The sequence below is a fragment of the Aegilops tauschii genome, chromosome 1 (assembly GCF_002575655.3).
Source record: "Aegilops tauschii subsp. strangulata cultivar AL8/78 chromosome 1, Aet v6.0, whole genome shotgun sequence".
Lineage (NCBI taxonomy): Eukaryota > Viridiplantae > Streptophyta > Magnoliopsida > Poales > Poaceae > Aegilops > Aegilops tauschii.
The window spans coordinates 15667121-15686840 of record NC_053035.3 but is presented as its reverse complement, the minus strand read 5'-3'; positions in this window follow the sequence as shown (position 1 = coordinate 15686840).

Below are 19720 nucleotides of genomic sequence, written 5' to 3'. Positions count from 1 at the left end.
ACCCCCTCCCCGATAACTTCGACATGAGGGGGGGTGGGGGTTCATATGATGTTTTTTGTGCATATGATGTTTTTTTTCATATATGTATTAATTTTTTTACTTAGGTTGTTAATTAGTAGATATCGATTTTAGGTTAGTGCATAGGTTAGTGTAGAGGAAAAAGTAAAATAAGGAAAAGGAAGCAAAGATGAAGAAGAAGAAAAATAAGGAGTGGGGAAAGGAAAATGAGAAGAGGAAGAAGGAGAAGTAGAAAGGAGAAGAAGAGGAGCGGAAGAAGAGGAGAAATAAATAAGAAGAGAAAAAAGAAAAAATGGAGAAGAAGAAAAAATACTCTATTTTTTTCTCTTCTATTCCTTTCTTCTTCTCCTCTTTTTTTCTTCTTTTTTTCGATCTTCTCCTCTATTCCTTTCTTCTTCTCCTCCTTTTCTTCTTCTTCTTCCTCTTCTTATTTTTTATCGGGTATGTCGTTGTCGATATACCACCTCCCCGATAACTTCGACATGAGGGGGGGGGGGTCGATATACCCCCTCCCCGATAACTTCGACATAAGGAGGGGGGAGGGGGTCGAGGGATCGAGAGGTTGCCTAGTGTCAAAGTATTGAAGAAATCCATGGCTTCTTCATTAGCCGAAAGTAACCGGGGCATGATGGTACGAAGTTCTCCAAAGTTATTCTCGAACGGAGTCCCAGATAGGATAATCCGCCTTTTGGTACAAATTTCATCAAAGGCCTTCCAAATAGTGATATTCGGAAGGCTCTTGCTGAACTTTGTATCAAAAAGCGAATTATCCTATCTGGGATTCCGTTCCAAAATAACTTTGGAGAGCTTCGTAGCATCATGCACCTCTTACTTTCACCTAATGATGAAGACATGGTTTTGTTGAATCCTTTGACACTAGACAAACGTCGGACAATCATAAGAGAGGCGGTCCGGACCAAACCCTAGAAGCGCTGCCGAGGCCACCCAAATTTACCAAGTTAAAAGAGTGTTGTCGTCGAGGCCACCCCGAACCCTTTAAGCGTTGCCGAGGCCACCCCAAACCCTAGAGAAGCGTCGAGGCCACTAATTAATATAATTCCTTGTTGTGATTAGCTAGCTAGGTCTACGTTTGCCACTAATATATCCATCTTTCATGTTTGTATAATAATTGCCATGTTGTAATATTTGCAGAAACTATGGAGCACGGCCGAGGCGAGGAAGCAGAACAGGTGTTGGGGGACATAATCGCAGCCTGAGGTGATGTCATGTCGTATCTCAACAAAACCGATGGTCTAGAAGGAGAGGGTGAACCAGGCTACGATTATCGAATAACGGAGGAGGAAGGACATGATTATGATGGCTCCGGTGACCGAATGCCGGTGCAAGAAGGAGACTGTGATGACGGCTCCGGTGGCCAAACAGAGTCCGACCAGGTATATATATTAATTAAGCCTGTGCTGACTAGCCAATTGATGCATTCATTGTTTTGATATGTACACATATTAACTCTCGTCTTTCTTCTTTTTTCTAGCCCTCCGGATCGAGCACAACTTTGGTAAAGAGACGAGGCTCGAAGAAAAAGTTGCGCTCGGATGAAAGGTTCACGATCACAGCAATCGCGCGTGATGGCCAACTGATTGAACCCATCCGGACCAAGGAAGCATTTTCTGCTCAGTGCGGGGTTCTTGTTAGGGACATGATCCCGATCAGCATCGAGCTATGGAATCAGCCTAAGAAGGAAGAGCTTCAAGTTTCTTTTGTCGAAGATAGACAGAAAGATGATCTTTGGAAAGCACTGAAGGTAAATTTCACCCTACCGGAAGAGGAACATCCGGAGAATCCAGTTATAGAGCCATTGATCAAGTCGTGTGCTCTCAAGAAGATGGCAGATCTATTCAGGAGGTGGAAGAATGAGCTGAAAGCAAAGTTTGTCGACAAAGAAAAGACACCAGAATTCCTCGGCCGGTATGAGAAGCTCAGAGATCAATGGGACGTATTTGTGGCCAACAAGACATCGGAGAGGAGTAAGAAGATGTCAGTGACAAACAAGATAAATGCTGCGAAGAAGGAGCATCACATCGCATGGGGTCAGGTGGCTACCTCAAAGCTCGGTCGTTGTGGGCCAAGGCTGAGAATGACCTGCTTGATAAAGGGGTCGAACCAGAGACATTGAACTGGCCAGACCGTTCAAGGACTTGGTTCTTCGGGGTTGGTGGAACCTTGGACCCTGTAACAGGGAAGTGCGTTTGGACGAGCAAGCAACTGCGAATACCCGTCATGAAGCTTCAGGACTATATCACCGCGGTGCAGGAAGGGACGTTCGTTCCAGACAGAGAGAAGGATGAGCTCACAATGGCACTCGGGAATCCTGAGCACCCCGGATGGACACGAGGCACACCAGGCTCCGTTCCGTGGAAGGCTGGGTTTCCGGACGTAGGTGGTTACAAATGCCAAGAGAGGAGGAGGAAAGTGGAGCATACCGAACTGCAGAAGCTGCACGCAAGGGTACAAGCGCTAGAGGAACGAGAAGCAGTTCGAAGCAAGCGACCTGCCGAAGCTACCCCGCCATCTCAGCGGAGAAGCAGCGTGGCATCCACCGGGGTGCTTCAGCTGGAGCCTGTCTTCACGGCTCCTGCTAGCTACCCCGTGGATGCTATCACGGAGTCTCAACATTGCCACCTTATGACGCAATGGCATAACTAAAAAGTCAAGGTGGCTGTCGGCTCTTTTCGACCTCCTGAACCCGGCGCAACTTTTCGCTGCCGTCCAATTCCAGAAGGATATGCTAGGCTGGCGGTGGACGAAATAATGGAGGAATTTGAGGAGCTCATGCTTGACCACCCTACCGGTGAAGGGGAGACTCGACTGGGTTCTGCTCTGAAGACTCCATGTCTATGGCGAAAGGAGCTCATCAACCTTCCGAACTGGACGCCTCCGCCTCCTCCTCCTCCGGCGAGTTAGGACACTCCGCCTCCTCCTCCGCCTCCTCCTCCGGCGAGTGATCAGGGCACTCTGCCTCCTTCTCTGCCTGCGCCGGCGTGCCCGAGCAGCCAGCCTCCTCCTTCTCCGCCTCGTCAGCAAGGGCAGAAGAGACCCGCCGTCGCTCCGGGTGCACCGGCGCGTCGTAGTCCTTCTCCTCCGCCTCGTAGGCAACGAAAGAAGATAGCCGCAGCCGCTCGGCCTGCTCCGGCGTCTAGCAGTACAGCCAGAGGCGGGAGGCAATACAGATTCGGTCCATCTCTCAAGACTCCAGAGAAGTTACCATACGAGATGACCGAACAGGAAAACGCGGAGATCTATCAAGCCCAAGTGAAGGACTACTTCGAAACGCAAAGAGCTAAGAAACATCCACCTCCAGAGGAGAAGATAGATCCGGTGAAAGCGAAGCGCACTTTGGATGCCCTGGAGCGACCACCACCATCTCCGCCGCAAACCAACTATGAGCGCATTACTGAAAGAACATATAAGGAAGCGAAGCGGTCGGGAAGTACTTGCAGTGAAAAAAGGTTACAAGAACGAAGAAGTGGGAAAACAATTCCCCAGCTCGGCGAACAAGCGAACCAATCGTGCCCCCCGCTCAAGGTGTCTAGCGATATCGTCGCTAATCATCCGGGGATCTTGCCCGGTACCAATCCTGCAGATTACATGCACGACGACGATGCACACTTTGATATAATGGAGGTGGACAAATTCGAATACGAGTACGGGAAGCCTCTCGTCAAAGATGGAACTACTCTAACAACGATGATACGAAGATTCCATGACTGGTACATGGAAACCTACAGAAAGTCTGGGAAGAAAATCGATACTTTGACGCTGAAAGTTAAAGAGGAGCACGACCTTGTTGGAATTGAGCAGTTGTCTGTTCCATTTGAGGAGTTCTTCCAGTTTTTCAATCAAAAGGCCCTCGATAAATTAACGGTCACTTGCTACTGTCTGTAAGTACTACTTCTGTCATTAAGTCTCTATATATAGCTCATCTCTTTCATTGCATGTATATATAATTATCCTCACTATATTATGCAGATTGAATATCTCGAATGCAGAAAAGCTGAAATGTATGATATTGGGTTCATTAACACAAATCTCATAGATGAATATACGGTTACATTTCATGCCAAAGAAACCGAGGACAACTTGCTACGATCGTTGGTAATAAATCAAAACAAAGATACAATACTCTTTCCTTACAACTTCAAGTGAGTGTTACTGTCTTGTGCATATTCGGTTTCCCTTAATTATTACTCGAGGTTATAGTAATTAATGAAATTGATGAATTATGCATGCGTGCGCAGGTTCCACTATATTCTCCTAGAGATTAAGCTTGAGCAGGGACTAGTAAACGTCTTAGACTCGAGACGAAAAGATCCCGAGGACTATGCGGACATGTCTAAAATGCTCGACAAGTAAGTTGAATCGATCATTATTGCACCATATCAGCAACTTTGTTAATTTCATGATATCAAGTAATTGTGTTCTTTGTCTCGCAGGGTTTGGAAAGTATTCACCGCACATGTTCCGGGACTGCCGCGGGATCTGCGGGAAATACCCGAAAGTAAGTACTACTAGCTAGCTAGTTCCGCACATCTCCCGTTGATTCTAGCTACTTTCATCAATGCCATTTATAATGCTTCATTATCAGTTTGATTGACCTCTATTTCTCGTAAAGTGCTTGTGGCAGGAAGCCGGTAATAATTACTGTAGATACTACATCTGCGAGTTCATCTACAACGCGACGGCCAAGAATAGGCGGGGCTACTCTAAAAGACAATATGAAGTGCGTAAGCAAAAATATTCACAAGTTTATTTTATTACCATCATTACTATTGAGTTTCATTGATATATATGTATTGACCCCCTTATTCAAATTAGATGTGGCAGATGCGGAATGAACTCCTACCACAAGATCGCATGCGAGCAATTCAAGAGGAATTGGCTGGATTCTTTCTTGACCACGTCATCAATAAAGCCGGAGAATACCATGCATGTGGAAGTTGAGTTCATATGTTAGGGTATTGTAAGAGATCTTACACATTGTATATATATATATATATATATATATATGTAGCCAGTAGCGTCGGTAAGATATACGAAAACTTGTTTTCGACCAATCTCTCGGAGAAGGAGAGGTCGATCACTTCTCTCTGTATATGTTCATGACGATCTTCTGTACTTAATAGTTTCCTTCATTTGCTTATTACTAGCTAGCTAGCGTGTCGAGTCCTTTCTATACGTATAGTACATAGCGTCGACCAAGCACGGAGATAAGAGAGGACACTTCTCTCTACCAAAACCCCCAACCCCCCCTCCCCCCCTTCAGAAAAAAAATCAAAAACCCCAGCCCCTGAACTGCTAACGTGTGGAAGCCTTTTGGTCCCGGTTGATGGCACCAACCGGGACAAAAGGCCCTCCTGCCTGGGCAAGCGGCAGCGGCCACGTGGAGCCCCATCTGTCCCGGTTCCTGGGCGAACCGGGACTAAAGGTATAGGGCTTTAGTACCGACCCTTTAGTCCCGGTTCGGCAACCGGGACAAATGGCCCTCACGAACCGGGACGAATGGGGCTTTTTCTACTAGTGGAGTACCATTTGTTGTCGACATAATATGTAAATCATGTGTGAATAAGTTGGTTGTTGTTATAACTGACGAAACATGGATAATGTCATCCTAGCTAACTGCTAACTAATATCAACTATCAATTAGCTACTGATTTACATATATAATGTGGGTAGGTGGCAAGCTAAAGTGACATACCTCGAGTAATAAGCAAGCTTACCAAACTTGACAAGTGAGCAAACAATATTACTCTATTAAGGCTAGACAGTATATGTGGTCTTCCTTGCATTATTTTGTTGGCAAGGGGGACAACTATGTATTAATTAATTTATGGAAAATGCTTGGAGTAGTTGACTAATTGAAACAGGAAGACTTTCCAGTACAAGGTACAAGTTTTTGCACCACCCTCGTGTCTTGTCCTGTGTGAATTTCTGTTATATAATACCATGCATCATATCCTCTGATTTGGTGAAACATAATTTAATAAACATCTCCATTAAAATACTTTAAGTCATGTGAATAAATTTGTGTCAGGAAATATTGCCACAATCTATGTCTTTTCCTGATTTTTATATAATGGGGCTTGCTTCACTGATGGAATATTTACAATACGAAACAGTATAGTGTCAATGGATTTTACAAGAATGGGATTGAATAGCTAGTGGCGAATGTGTAAAATTTTGTAAGCCGTACGTTGGACATATGTCACCATGCAAGTTGTGTATTAGGTGTGTGATGAGATGGATAAACATTAATGTTAATCTGATGCGATCATTAGATGGAACCAGCCATAATTAAGTTCTATACAGTAGGAGAAAATTATGGATTGAATCATTTTGCATTTGGCTTAGTGTGCAGCCACTCGAGTGATGTCCTTCCGAGGGATGATCGTGAGTAGTAGAGGCGCCACCAAAATGAAGTGGGGCCAATGGAAAGAAATGGGTGGCTGACCTCACTGACAGTCGCCACCATCATCTTTAGGGGCTCATCAACATCACATGGGTAACTAATACGCTCCTAAAGTCTAGATAAAAGCTTGATTGGGAAATGGACGACCCACCTTTGCACCAGCTGCATTGGAGGTCACAATGAAGAATCACCAGAATAGGATATGAGGTAGTTGTAGAGGAACAAAGGGGGTGGGAGGAGCCAGTGGAGAAGAGAAGGGCCGGAGGAGTGCAAATAAGCTGGCAAAGATGTGTAGGGGAGAAGAAGATGGATGGGGTGCACAGAGCCACAATTATTTCAAATTTTCATTGTATCAATCGAAAAGCGGAAGGAGCGGCCTACACAACACATTTAAAATGCAAGTACCCCCTCCCTGGAGATTTAAGGCGATATGGGGTTTTAGGTCTTTAATTTGACAAACAAAAGCCTTTCAGTTTGTCTCGTGGGCCTCTCTATTAATAATATTAGACCTACGAGGGTTCTTGCCTAAGTATTTGGGACAGATCAATAATATTCTACGAAACATGGAAACTGTTGATACATCCATTTTGCATCTTGTTTTCCTACTCTTATTTATCATGTTTTTGATCAATAAAATACTTTGTGATGCAATTTTAATGCCTTTGCTCTTAATTTGCAAAATTTACATGAAGAGGGAGATTGCCGGCAGCTGGAATCCTGGATTAAAAAAGCTATGTCAGAGATACCTATTTTGCACAACTCCAGATGAGCTGAAATTTCATGGAAAATTATTTTGAAATATATAAAAATTACTAGAGAAAGGAAATACCAGAGGAGGCCCACCAGGTGCCCACGAGCCTCCAGGGCACGCCAACCCCCTGGGCGCGCCCTGGTGGCTCGTGGGCACATGGTGGACCTCCTCTGGTATGTCTTTTTCTATATGATGCTATTTGTCCTAGAAAAAAATGAGGAGAGGACTTTCGGGATGAAGCGCTACTGTCTCGAGGCGGAACCTGAGAAGGAGCACTTTTGCTCTCCCGTGGAGCGATTCCGCCGAGGATACTTCCCTCTGGGAGGGGGGAATCGAAGCCATAGACATCACCAAGAACCCTCTGACCGTGGGAGGAGCAATCTTCATCAACATCTTCACCAGCACAATCTCATCTCAAACAATAGTTCATCTCTCATATTCAATCTTTATCTCAAAACTTAGATTGGTACCTGTTGGTTGCTAGTAGTATTGATTAGATCTTGTAGTTGATGCTAGTTGGTTTATTTAGTGGAAGATTATATGTTCAGATCCTTGATGCTATTCAATACTCCTCTGATCTTGGACATGAATATGATTTGTGAGTAGTTACTTTTGTTCTTGGGGACCTGGGGAGAAGTCTTGTCATAAGTAATCATGTGAATTTGGTATTTGGTCGATGTTTTAATAATATGTATGTTGTTGCTTTCTTTAATGGTGTCATGTGAACGTCGACTACATGACACTTTATCATACTTGGGCATAAGGGAAGGCATTGTGGAGTAGTAATAGGCTGATGAGTTGCTAGAGTGACAGGAGCTTAAACCCTGATTTATGCGCTATTCCATAAGGCCTGATTTGGATCTATATATTTCATGCTATGGTTAGATTTATCTTAATTTTTATTTCATAGTTGCGGATGCTTGCGAGAGGGGTTAATCATAAGTGGGAGGCTTGTTCAAGTAAGAACAACACCCAAGCACCCGTCCACCCACATATCAAATTATCAACGTAGAGAACGCGAATCAAATAAATATAATGAAAGTGACTAGATGAAATTCCCGTGTGTCCTCAAGAACGCTTAGCTCGCTACAAGAGAAAGTTCCGGCCTTACTACAACTTTGTTACAGTTGCTACCTATTGCTTGTTATAAATTACCTTGCTATCAAAATATTTGTTACCGATAATCTCAGTGCTTGCAAAAAATACCTTGCTAAAAACCGTTTCTCATTTCCTTCTGCTCCTTATTGGGTTCGACACTCTTACTTATCGAAAGGACTATGATTGATCCCCTATAGTTGTGGATCATCAACTGTCATCCTTCTAAATGAAATCCCAGATGGATGGATCAACTATAAAATTCCGTTCGCCAAGGTGGCCTCTCTCACCCTTCCTTTTCATCTGCTTCGACAACTCATCTCACACTACACAGACCTACCACTACTAAACCACCGTCCGTTCGCCAACCTTCCTCCCTACGAGCTACAACATGAAAACGATTACTATAGTTGTTGCCTCCACAACTGCGGCCTCCAAACTAAAGGAAATCATCAAAAACGTCGCACTTTCCGTGGGCCTAACAACCAATTTATTCAAAACAACCTTTGCTCCCATTCACATGGAGAAAAAAAGCAACAGCTATTTCCAGTATCGTAGGTTTCCCCACTGCCTCTTTCCCACAAGGCCACCTCCAAGAACCTTTCTCCCAACCTTGAACGTTGTAGAAAAATCCTCTCAGGTTGGCATGCAAAAATTCTCACAAGAGGAGACCATTTGATCCTCGTAACTGTTGTTTCAGACACACTCCTAAGTCTAACATACTTAGGTCTGTTTTTCAAATCCTCAAAAAGGAATCAAAACTATTGATACTCTTAGGAGAGCATATTTCTGGATTGTTGAGGAAATCTGCTCGGGGGCACAATGCCTGGTTGCTTGGAACAATGTTTGCACACCAAAAAAATTGGTAGTTTAGGCATTAAGAACTTGCATATCAAAAATAACTACCTGCTTATGATATTTGTGGTTAAATCATTAGTATCCTCGCCCACCCCTTGGATGGATTGGCTCAAGCTACAACACCCAATTCGTTTGTTGCTCTTGCCTCTAATACTTCCAACCTCTGCGAAACTATCAACTAGCAAATGCCAACCCTTCATATATACAATATCCTTTGTATTTACACACAATGGCACTTCAACCTACTTCTAGCGAGATAATTGGCTCTCTGCCATAAACACTTGCAGCTGCTTACCCAAGCATTTACTCTCATTCTACTAGAAAATTTGTTAGAGTGGCAAATATCTTGCGTTTTTCTATAGATTCTAACTTGGGAAATCGTCTAACCTTTGCTGCCACACAAGAATTGGTTTCTCACTACCAGAATAACTGGCGATGCCGACGGCCGAACCTATGCCGACGGCCCCCGTCGGCATAGATTGGCCTATCCCGACGGCCCAGCCCAAGCCGTCGGCATAGAAAAGCCGTCGGCGTATATCCATCTATGCCAACGGCCCCCGTCGGCAAAGCTCAGCCGTCGGCGTCGCGAGAAATATGCCTACGGCGGCCGCTGGCATAGATAAGCCCGTCGGCATAGAACGTGGGCCCGGCTACCCGGGCGGAAACGGCCTTTTGACGGCGTAAGTCTACGCCGACGGGCTAACGGCGGCCGTCGGCATAGCCCCCACGTCATCGATCCGCGTCGCCCGCCACGTCATCGATCCGCATCGCTCGCCGGTCCGTGGGGTGGCAAATCTATGCCGACGGCCTGGCCGTCGGCATAGGCCTGGTCCATGGATGTTGCCACGTCATCGATCCCCGCCCTTTGCCACGTCATCAATCCGTGGCCGTGTGCGCAGGTATGCCGACGGCCTTGCCCCCCTCACAACATAAATGTGCCTTATCTAACAAAAAAACATACCCCGATGGTATATCGATTGCCCCCCTCACGGACGTTGCTGCCGCCGTGCCCCATAGCGACGCCGGTGAGGGGGCACACCCCGGAGCTGCATGCCGGGTGCCTGCGCCAGCCACCACGCTTCCACAACCGTAGGAGGGCCCAAAGCAACACCTAGCGGCATTGCTACCCCCCCCAAGGTACACCGTCCCGTCTAACCGGGCCCTCATATATGCGGGGCGGTGTGGTGCCATGTCTGAAGAGGCGGGACGGGGGCCCTGGGGGGATAGCAATACCACCGGAGCGTCGCACCGGGACCTCATACATGCGGGGTGGTGTGGTGCCATGTCCAAAGAGGCGGCGCGCATCTCCGGGGTGTGCCCCCCCTCACGGACGGCGGCGCCGCCGGCACCTGGAGGGGGGAAACGGACGCGTCGGGTCTACACGGAGGGGATCTTGCTGTGGGTCTGGCCCGGATGTTGCTCCAAAGTGTTCCTATGGGCTGACCTAACACAACCGGGTGGAGAGTTCCACTTGTCAAAGCTCGTTCGTGTAAAGTCAAAGGGCTAGATCTCGTGGTCTAACGCTACATGGTTAGGCGGGACGGGGGCCCTGGGGGGATAGCAATGCCACCGGAGCGTCGCACCGGGCCCTCATATATACATGCAGGGTGGTGTGGTGCCATGTCCGAAGAGGCGACACGCGTCTCCGAGGTGTGCCCCCCCTCACGGACGGCGCCGCCGCCGGCACCTGGAGGGGTGGAACAGATGCGTAGGGTCTCCACGGAGGGGATCTTGCTGTGGGTATGGCCCGGATGTTGCTCCAAAGTGTTCCTATGGGCTAACGTAACACAACCGGGGGGAGAGTTCCACTGGTCAAAGCCCGTCCGTGTAAAGTCAAAGGGCTAGATCTCGTGGTCTAACGCTACAGGGTTAGGCGGGACGGGGGGCCTGGGGGGGTAGCAATGCTACCGGAGCGTCGCACCGGGCCCTCATACATGCGGGGTGGTGTGGTGGCATGTCCGAAGAGGCGGCACGTGTCTCCGGGGTGTGGCCCCCCTCACGGACGGCATTGCTACCCCCCCCCTCCCCCGCCCAGAGGTACCCCGTCCTGTCTATCCCTGACACAGACGACCGCCGGGTCTAGCCCTTTGACTTTTGCCGGACGTGGCATGTCCATCTATGCCGACGGCTAAGCTCCAGTGGCATTGCTACCCCCCACAGCCCCCGTACCGCCTAACCCCCAGGGTCCCGGTGTCACAGGCGTCGCACCGGGTACCGGGTCCCATATAGACGATAAACTAAGAATCTAAAAATGTAATAATTGAATTGATTAAAAACTCCGGTATTCATCATTGAAAATGTACTATCACTGTGAACCTTTTAGTGCTCGGGCACCGGGCCGGCTGCCCGGGCACTGAAAAGTTCACAGTAATTGTCCATTTTCTTCATATAAGTCTAATGAATACCGGAGCTTATAACGTATGGATTAGTGAACTATATAAACAGGTCAAATTGCTTTTCCCTCGGCGAGGTGGGTGTTGGGGATCGTAGCAGAAATTTAAAATTTTCTACGTATCACCAAGATCAATCTATGGAGTCATCTAGCATCGAGAGAGAGGGGAGTGCATCTACATACCCTTGTAGATCGCGCGCGGAAGCGTTCAAGAGAACGGGGTTGATGGAGTCGTACTCGTCGTGATCCAAATCACCGATGATCCTAGCGCCGAACGGACGGCACCTCCGCGTTCAACACACGTACGGAGTGGGGACGTCTCCTCCTTCTTGATCCAGCAATGAGAGAGGAGAAGTTGATGGAGATCCAGCAGCACGACGGCGTGGTGGTGGAGGTAGCGGGATCCCGGCAGGGCTTCGCCAAGCGCACGCGGGGAGGAAGAGGTGTCACGGGAGGGAGGGAGGCGCCAGGGCTTGGGGTGCTTCTCCCATGCGCCTCCCCACTATATAGAGGGGTGGAGGGGGCTGGTTTCTTGCCCTCCAAGTCCATTGGGGCGTTGGCAAAGGTGGGGAAAAGAAATCCCATCATTTCCCTTCCCCACCGATTGTTATCCCCCTTTTTTAGGGATCTTGATCGTATCCCTTCGGGATATGATCTTATTCCTTCTAAGGTGGGATCTTGGTGCGCCTTGATCAGTGGTGTGGGGACTTGCCCCCACTACCCACGTTCATGTGGGTTCCCCCATGCAGGTGGGCCCCACTTCAGAACCTTCTAGAACCTTCCCGGTACAATACCGAAAAATCCCGAACATTTTCCGGTGGCCAAAATAGGACTTCCCATATATAAATCTTTACCTCCGGACCATTCCGGAACTCCTCGTGACGTCTGAGATCTCATTCGGGACTCCGAACAACTTTTGGTTAACCGCATACTAATATCTCTACAACTCTAGCGTCACCGAACCTTAAGTGTGTAGGCCCTACGGGTTCGGGAGACATGCAGACATGACCGAGATGACTCTCCGGTCAATAACCAACACCGGGATCTGGATACCCATGTTGGCTCCCACATGTTCCACGATGATCTCATCGGATGAACCATGATGTCGAGGATTCAATCAATCCCGTATACAATTCCCTTTGTCAATCGGTACGTTACTTGCCCGAGATTCGATCGTCGGTATCCCAATACCTTGTTCAATCTCGTTACCGGCAGGTCACTTTACTCGTACCGTAATGCATGATCCCGTGACCAAACACTTGGTTACATTGAGCTCATTATGATGATGCATTACCGAGTGGGCCCAGAGATACCTCTCCGCCATACGGAGTGACAAATCCCAGTCTCGATTTGTGCCAACCCAACAGACACTTTCGGAGATACCCGTAGTGCACCTTTATAGCCACCCAGTTACGTTGTGACGTTTGGCACACCCAAAGCACTCCTATGGTATCCGGGAGTTGCACAATCTCATGGTCTAAGGAAATGATACTTGACATTTGGAAAAGCTCTAGCAAACGAACTACACGATCTTGTGCTATGCTTAGGATTGGGTCTTGTCCATCACATCATTCTCCTAATGATGTGATCCCGTTATCAATGACATCCAATGTCCATAGTCAGGAAACCATGACTATCTGTTGATCAACGAGCTAGTCAACTAGAGGCTCACTAGGGACATGTTGTGGTCTATGTATTCACACATGTATTACGATTTCCGGATAACACAATTATAGCATGAACAATAGACAATTATCATGAACAAGGAAATATAATAATAACCATTTTATTATTGCCTCTAGGGCATATTTCCAACAGTGGGACTATTTTTTCAAAAAAAAGTAGTTGCAATCTATGCCTATGGCATAGCCGTCGGCATAGGTGCCACGTGGCATCGTCAGCTATGCCGACGGCTTAGCCGTCGGCATACTTGGCCTTATCCGTTCACGGGCTCGCCCCATCCACCCATTGCCCCCGCCCCAACCCTCATCGATCCCGCGCCGCTGCCCTCGACCCGCGCCGCCGTCCACCCGCCCCGGCCTCCCAACCCCACCTCGACCCGCACCGCCGCCAGCGGCCCGACCTCGCACCCCGGCCGGCCGCACCGTTCGCCCGCCCCCTACCGCCGCCCTCCCCACCCCAACATCTCCCACCGCCGCCTCCACACCCGCACTGCCGCCTCCACACCCACGCCGTTGCCTCCTCCACCCGCCGTCAGCCCGGCCTCCTCCCGACCCCACCGTCGCCCCGTCCTCCCCCCGACTGCGCGACGGCCGCCCCGACCACAACGGGTCGCGGCTCCGGCTGGCCCGCGTCCCTCCTCGACCAGCGCTGCTGCTAGCGGCGGCGGACGCCCTCCTCTGCTTCTCCGGCCAGCCCCGCCCCGCCCCGGCCCTCCCGTGCCTCTTCCTCCAGCCCTCCACCACCGGCCCCTGCTGCCTCGCCCGTCGGTGAGCTACCTTTTTCTTCTTCTTCTTTTTTGCATTATTTTGGTACTGCTGGATGGATGAATGGATGCATGGTTGGATGTTGTTAGGTTGATAGATGGATGAATGTTGTATGTGTCTTAGATGGATAGATGTTGTGATGTTGTTACATTGATAGATGGATGAATGTTGTGATGTAGGTGAAATTCGAGACCGAAAATGCATTATCATAGTTAAAAAAGCAACTTGAGTCACTTAGTTAAAAAAGCTATGTGAGATGTGCTCCGAAACTGGTATAAGATGAGTGGTTATTTTATCATGATGATCTTGTTAAAAAAATTGAAGGACAAAATTTGACAGTTGACGAAATAAGAATTTTTTCATAGTTTAAAGTGTCAATGCTTTATGTGATGTGATGCCCTCAAATTTTTTGACTCGGTAAAATTTACAGGCTTTGTGGCATTTCATCTCCCTGGAGCCTTCGTCGTCCGTGATCCTGCCGCTGCTCGACTACTTCCTCTACAGCGGAGGGTGAGCTACGAATCCACCTTCACCTCCTACCCTCTTTTAAGTAGAATTCATTTTCACATCAAGTCGCGTAACCTAGGTCTCCCGTCCGAAAGGGTTGCATCGATAAATATGCATTCAATTGCATATTTATCACTGCAGCTCTTTTGGATTGTCCAGCGTTTTCCACGGACAGCCCGAGGATGTGTAGATTGGTTATGTTCTCCATGTTCTACCCTGTTCCGAGACAGGATTTTGGCGGCCCTCCCCATTGTTCTCCGGAGCACATTCTCTCGGCTATTTGCCGAGACGTGTATCTGGAGAACAGCGGGGAGGTACTGCCGAAATTTTGTCTCGGAACGGGGTAGAATGGAGAACGTACTCAATCTACACATCCTCGGGTGGGATTAGGACCCATCTTTACCTATTAGAGATGTAGGTGGATTCAACGCGGTAGAAACTGAAAATTTGATGTGATTAATTTAAGTGAATCCTTAATTATGTTGTGTGGCTTGCAAAAAAGCAGAGGATGGCAGATAATCAGTGGATGTACAGTGGTTTTATCCGTCGGAATCGAGTAGCATCAGAGTGGATCGCGAAAACCGATGTGTATTTGAAGGAGATATTCGGTCGTCCAATGAGAATTATCCCACCATGCCCATGTGCGAGATGTGCCAGACGTCACCGTAGAAATCAGACGGGCATGAGTGGGCACCTTCGCACGCACGGATATATGCCAAACTTTGACATTCCGCCGATAAACATAGCCGAGCAGGACCGTGGTAGAGAGGAGGTGATGCGACAACGCATCGATGGATATGAGGACGACGGGGTCAGGGACATGCTAGATGATGTCATTGTTGCAGAAACGGCGAATGCGACACCTTCAGAGAATGAACCGGAGGAGCCGGAGGCAACCGCAAAGGCCTTCTTGGAGGTCTTGGCCTCGTCGAAGAAACCACTTTATGCGGGTGCGAAAATATCTCAGCTGGATGCCATCTCGCAACTGATTGCAGTCAAGGCTGAGTACGGCTGTAGCCAGAAATGCTTCGAAGCATTCTTGGGAGTATGGGCTAACAGCCTCCCTGAGGGTCATGAACTGCCGAAACGCATGTACGATACAAAGAAAATCATGAAGGCACTCTCTATGGATTATGAGAAAATAGATGTTTGCCCGAAGAATTGCCTTTTGTTTAGGCACGAGTATGCGGATGACAAGTACTGTAGGCAGTGCGGTTTGTCTCGGTACATTGAGGTGGTCAGTGAGGATGGTGAGAAAAAGCAGCTAACCATCCCCGTTAAGGTTCTTCGGTATCTTGATTTTATAAAAAGACTGCAGCGCCTTTTCATCATGAAGGAGTCTGCCAAAATGATGAAGTGGCACAAGGAAGGTATAAGGTACAATCCAAAAAAAATCGTCCATCCATCGGAAGGGGAAGCATGGAAGTCGTTCGATGAAGAATACCCCGAGGAAGCAGCCGAGGCTGGGAATGTCAGAATAGCCATATCAGGTGATGGGTTGAATCCATATGGTATGTCGTCCAATCCATACAGCTGCTGGCCCGTGTTTGTAATTCTGCTCAATCTTCCTCCCAGTGCCCTAATGCAACGCAAGACCATGTTCTTGTCGCTCATCATTCCGGGGCCTGATTATCCGGGGAAGCAATTGGGTGTGTTTATGCAGCCGCTGGTGGATGCTTTGCACCATTCTTGGTACTTTCCGACGTTGACATACGACCGGGATCTGCAGAGAAATTTCTTGATGAAAGTTTGGTTGCACTATTGCATGCATGACTTTCCCGGCTATGCTCTATTCTGCGGATGGTGTACAAGTGGGAAGATGCCATGCCCAGTGTGCATGCAGGCTCTGCGAATGATTTGGCTGAGTAAGGGTGGCAAGTATGTAGCCTTTGACCTGCATCGACAGTTCCTCCCTCCAGACCATCCAGACAGGGAAGACAAGAAGAACTTCACGAAAGGCCGGGTTGTTCATGAAGTAACCGAGATTCCAACATTTTCGGGGGCAGATGTTCTTGCTCAGCTAAAAGCTCTCCAGCCTAAAGTCAAAGGCAAAGCCAAAGCCAAAGCCAAAGGCTTCGAGGGATATGGTGAGACGCACAACTGGATTCACATTACCCCCTTCTCGTAGCTTCCCTATTTCAAGGACCTCAAACTTCCTTACAGTATCGATGTGATGCACACCGAAAAGAATGTGGCAGAGTCCCTTTTCCACACGATCCTCAATATTCCTGATGAGACGAAGGATAACGTTAAAGCTAGAGCCGATCAACAGAGAATTTGTGATAGACCACGTCTGAACATGAAGCCTCCCACAGGCGGTCGAAAAAACTGGTTCAAGCCAGATGCTGAATTTGTCCTTAAACCGCCAGAAAAAAAGGAAGTACTTATCTGGCTGAAACACATTTTGAAGTTCACCGATGGTTATGCATCGAATATAAGTAAGGGAGTCAATCTTTCAACGGGCAAAGTGACCGGCCTGAAGAGTCATGACTACCATGTATGGATTGAGCGGATAATGTCGGTGATGGTTCGAGGCTATGTCCCCGAGCATGTCTGGCGAGTGCTTGCCGAGCTAAGCCATTTCTTCCGCACGCTCTGTGCTAAAGAAGTAAGTAAAGACATGATTGAAAAATTGCATAACAAGGCACCGGAGTTGATAGTCAAGCTAGAGAAGATCTTTCCGCCAGGCTTCTTTACACCGATGACACATCTCATTCTGCACCTCGCGAACGAGGTATTGTTGGGGGGGCCTGTGCAGAATCGCTGGCAGTACGGCCCTGAGAGACAGAACAAGCATCTCCGACAGAAATGTGGAAACAAAGCTAAGATTGAAGCTTCCATAGCTGAGGCAGTTATCCTAGAGGAGGTGTCAGACCTCAGGACATCATACTATCCAAACCACGTTCCCCATCTGCATAACAAGGTGCCTCGATACAATATAGAAGAGCCGAAGTATCAACCCAGGCTCCATCTATTCAACGCGCAAGGTGGGAGGGCTGGGGCCTCGAAACCTTATAACATGCCACGACAAGAGTGGGAGGACCTCATGTTCTATATCTTGCACAACATCAGGGAAGTTGAGGAAGTGTGGATGAGGTAATACCACTACACCATTCCTTTATGTCTTCCACATCATCATGTTTTATGTTCACTTAGTCCCGGTCTAACACCGCTTTTATTTTTTTTAGTGATTTCGTTCAAGAGGAATGGATGGGAATGAATCCTCCTACTGAGGCGGAGGCACTTACTCTTCTCCGTCATGGAAACCCTGGACGTAAAAAATTTGTTGCTTGGTTCATGGAGAAAGTAATTTTCCACACTCCCCTATTAAATACCTAGTTCAACATTTATTAGTTAACTAATGCACGCAACAATTTCAATTATACTTGTAGGGAAAAGATCCGAACATATCTATGGATGATGAATTGAGATGGGTTTCCATGGGTTTTGACCATGCCGTCATGACATGTAAAAAGTATGATGTGAATGGGTATCGCTTCCATACGGAGGAGCACCAGAACAGCCGGCCTGATCCCAAAACTATAAATACCGGAGTGTACACCCCCGGTCAAAATTCAGTAGACTACTACGGAAGGGTACAAAATATATACGAGATTAAATTCCACCAGGGGCGCGAGACCCTAAGTCTGCCTGTGTTCAAATGTCGATGGTTCGATCCACGGGAGGGGGTAAAACATACGCCTTCCATTGGTTTGGTCGAAGTTAAACCATCAACCGTCTATGCCGGAGCCGATCTCTTCATTGCGGCTACCCAAGCTACACAAGTATATTATCTGCCTTACCCATGCCAGAAAGAGTACCTAAAGGGTTGGGAAGTTGTGTTCAAGGTGTCGCCACATGGTAAGCTACCGAACCCGAATGAAGACGATTACTACAACATTAACCCCATGACATACGAGGGAGTGTTCTATCAAGAGCAACCTGATGATGATGATGTGGTTAGAAACGATGACGCTAGACCATTGGGTGATGATGATGTGGATCCAAACGACGACGATGCACGGAATGATGGTGAGACCATTGTCAATGAAAATGACATACTCATGCTAGAAAAGTTAAACGAAGACGCTGACGACGAGGAAGAGCCTCCACCTCCGTCAGACAACGAAGATGATATGATTGATAGTGATGATGAGACGGACCGAGAAAGAGGTTACAACAGTGATGATTCATATGGTTTCTAGCAGATGTACGTGTCAAGTCTTTTTTTTTATAGTTTAGGAATATGCCTTTTATGCATTTTTATTAATGTGTTTATTATCATGCATTTTCCTTCATTTCATTAATTTACTAATTGCTTATTCTCTTTTCATGCAGGTTCGTGGAACATGGGCAAGGGGAAGGCCGACGGCGTGGGTTTCCTATGCAAGGTCGTTGGCCTGCCTAGTCGGAGTGGTCGAGCACGTAATCCTCCCCCCCCCCCCCGGCTACTTGACGATGACTCCTCACAGGGAGGTCGAGGGAGAGGTGCCCCTAGAGGAGGAGGGGGCGGGGGGAGAGCCCCTAGAGGGCGAGGTGGTGGAGGGAGAGCCACTACAGGGGGTCGCGGTCAGAAAGAGTGCACCCTCACCGACTTAGGGGTGTTGTCTTCGAGGCCATCCTCTAGTGAGGTACCCTCCTCTGGTGAGGAGGAGGAGGAGGTTCGGGATGGGGCCGAGGAGGAGGTGGAGGAGGAGGACGAGGAGAAGGAGGATGAGGAGGAGGTTGGGGAGGGGAGGCAGGCGAGGAGGAGGGTGGTGGCGGGGATGATGGTGGCGGCGGGGACGGGGTTGACAACAAGGGGTGGCTGCGTGGTAACGCAAAGCTACCAAAGCAGGTTCCTGCTACTGACAAGCAGAAGTGGCTCATTGAGCCCACGGGGAAAGAGTAAGTGCCACTTTATAATAATTTCATTATTTTGCTTGTCACATGCTCATTCCGGTTGTTATTTATTTTGCTTGTCACATGCTAATAGTTCATTCTTTTGCAGCAACTGAATATATTCTAAAGGGGTCCGTATTCCCAACGGCCTCATCACCGTCTTGCTGAAGTTACACTGGCCGGGGTTGTACTATCCGGATCCAGTCAGGCACCCGAACCATCGGGTCTTTGCCACGAGCTGGGAGCACTGGGAAGCGGCCCTCCACGCGGACCATGGGACCCATGCCAAGGCCGTGATCACCACTTTCTGGGTGAGTTCTCTTCAGAAGCACAAGTCCATTCTAGTT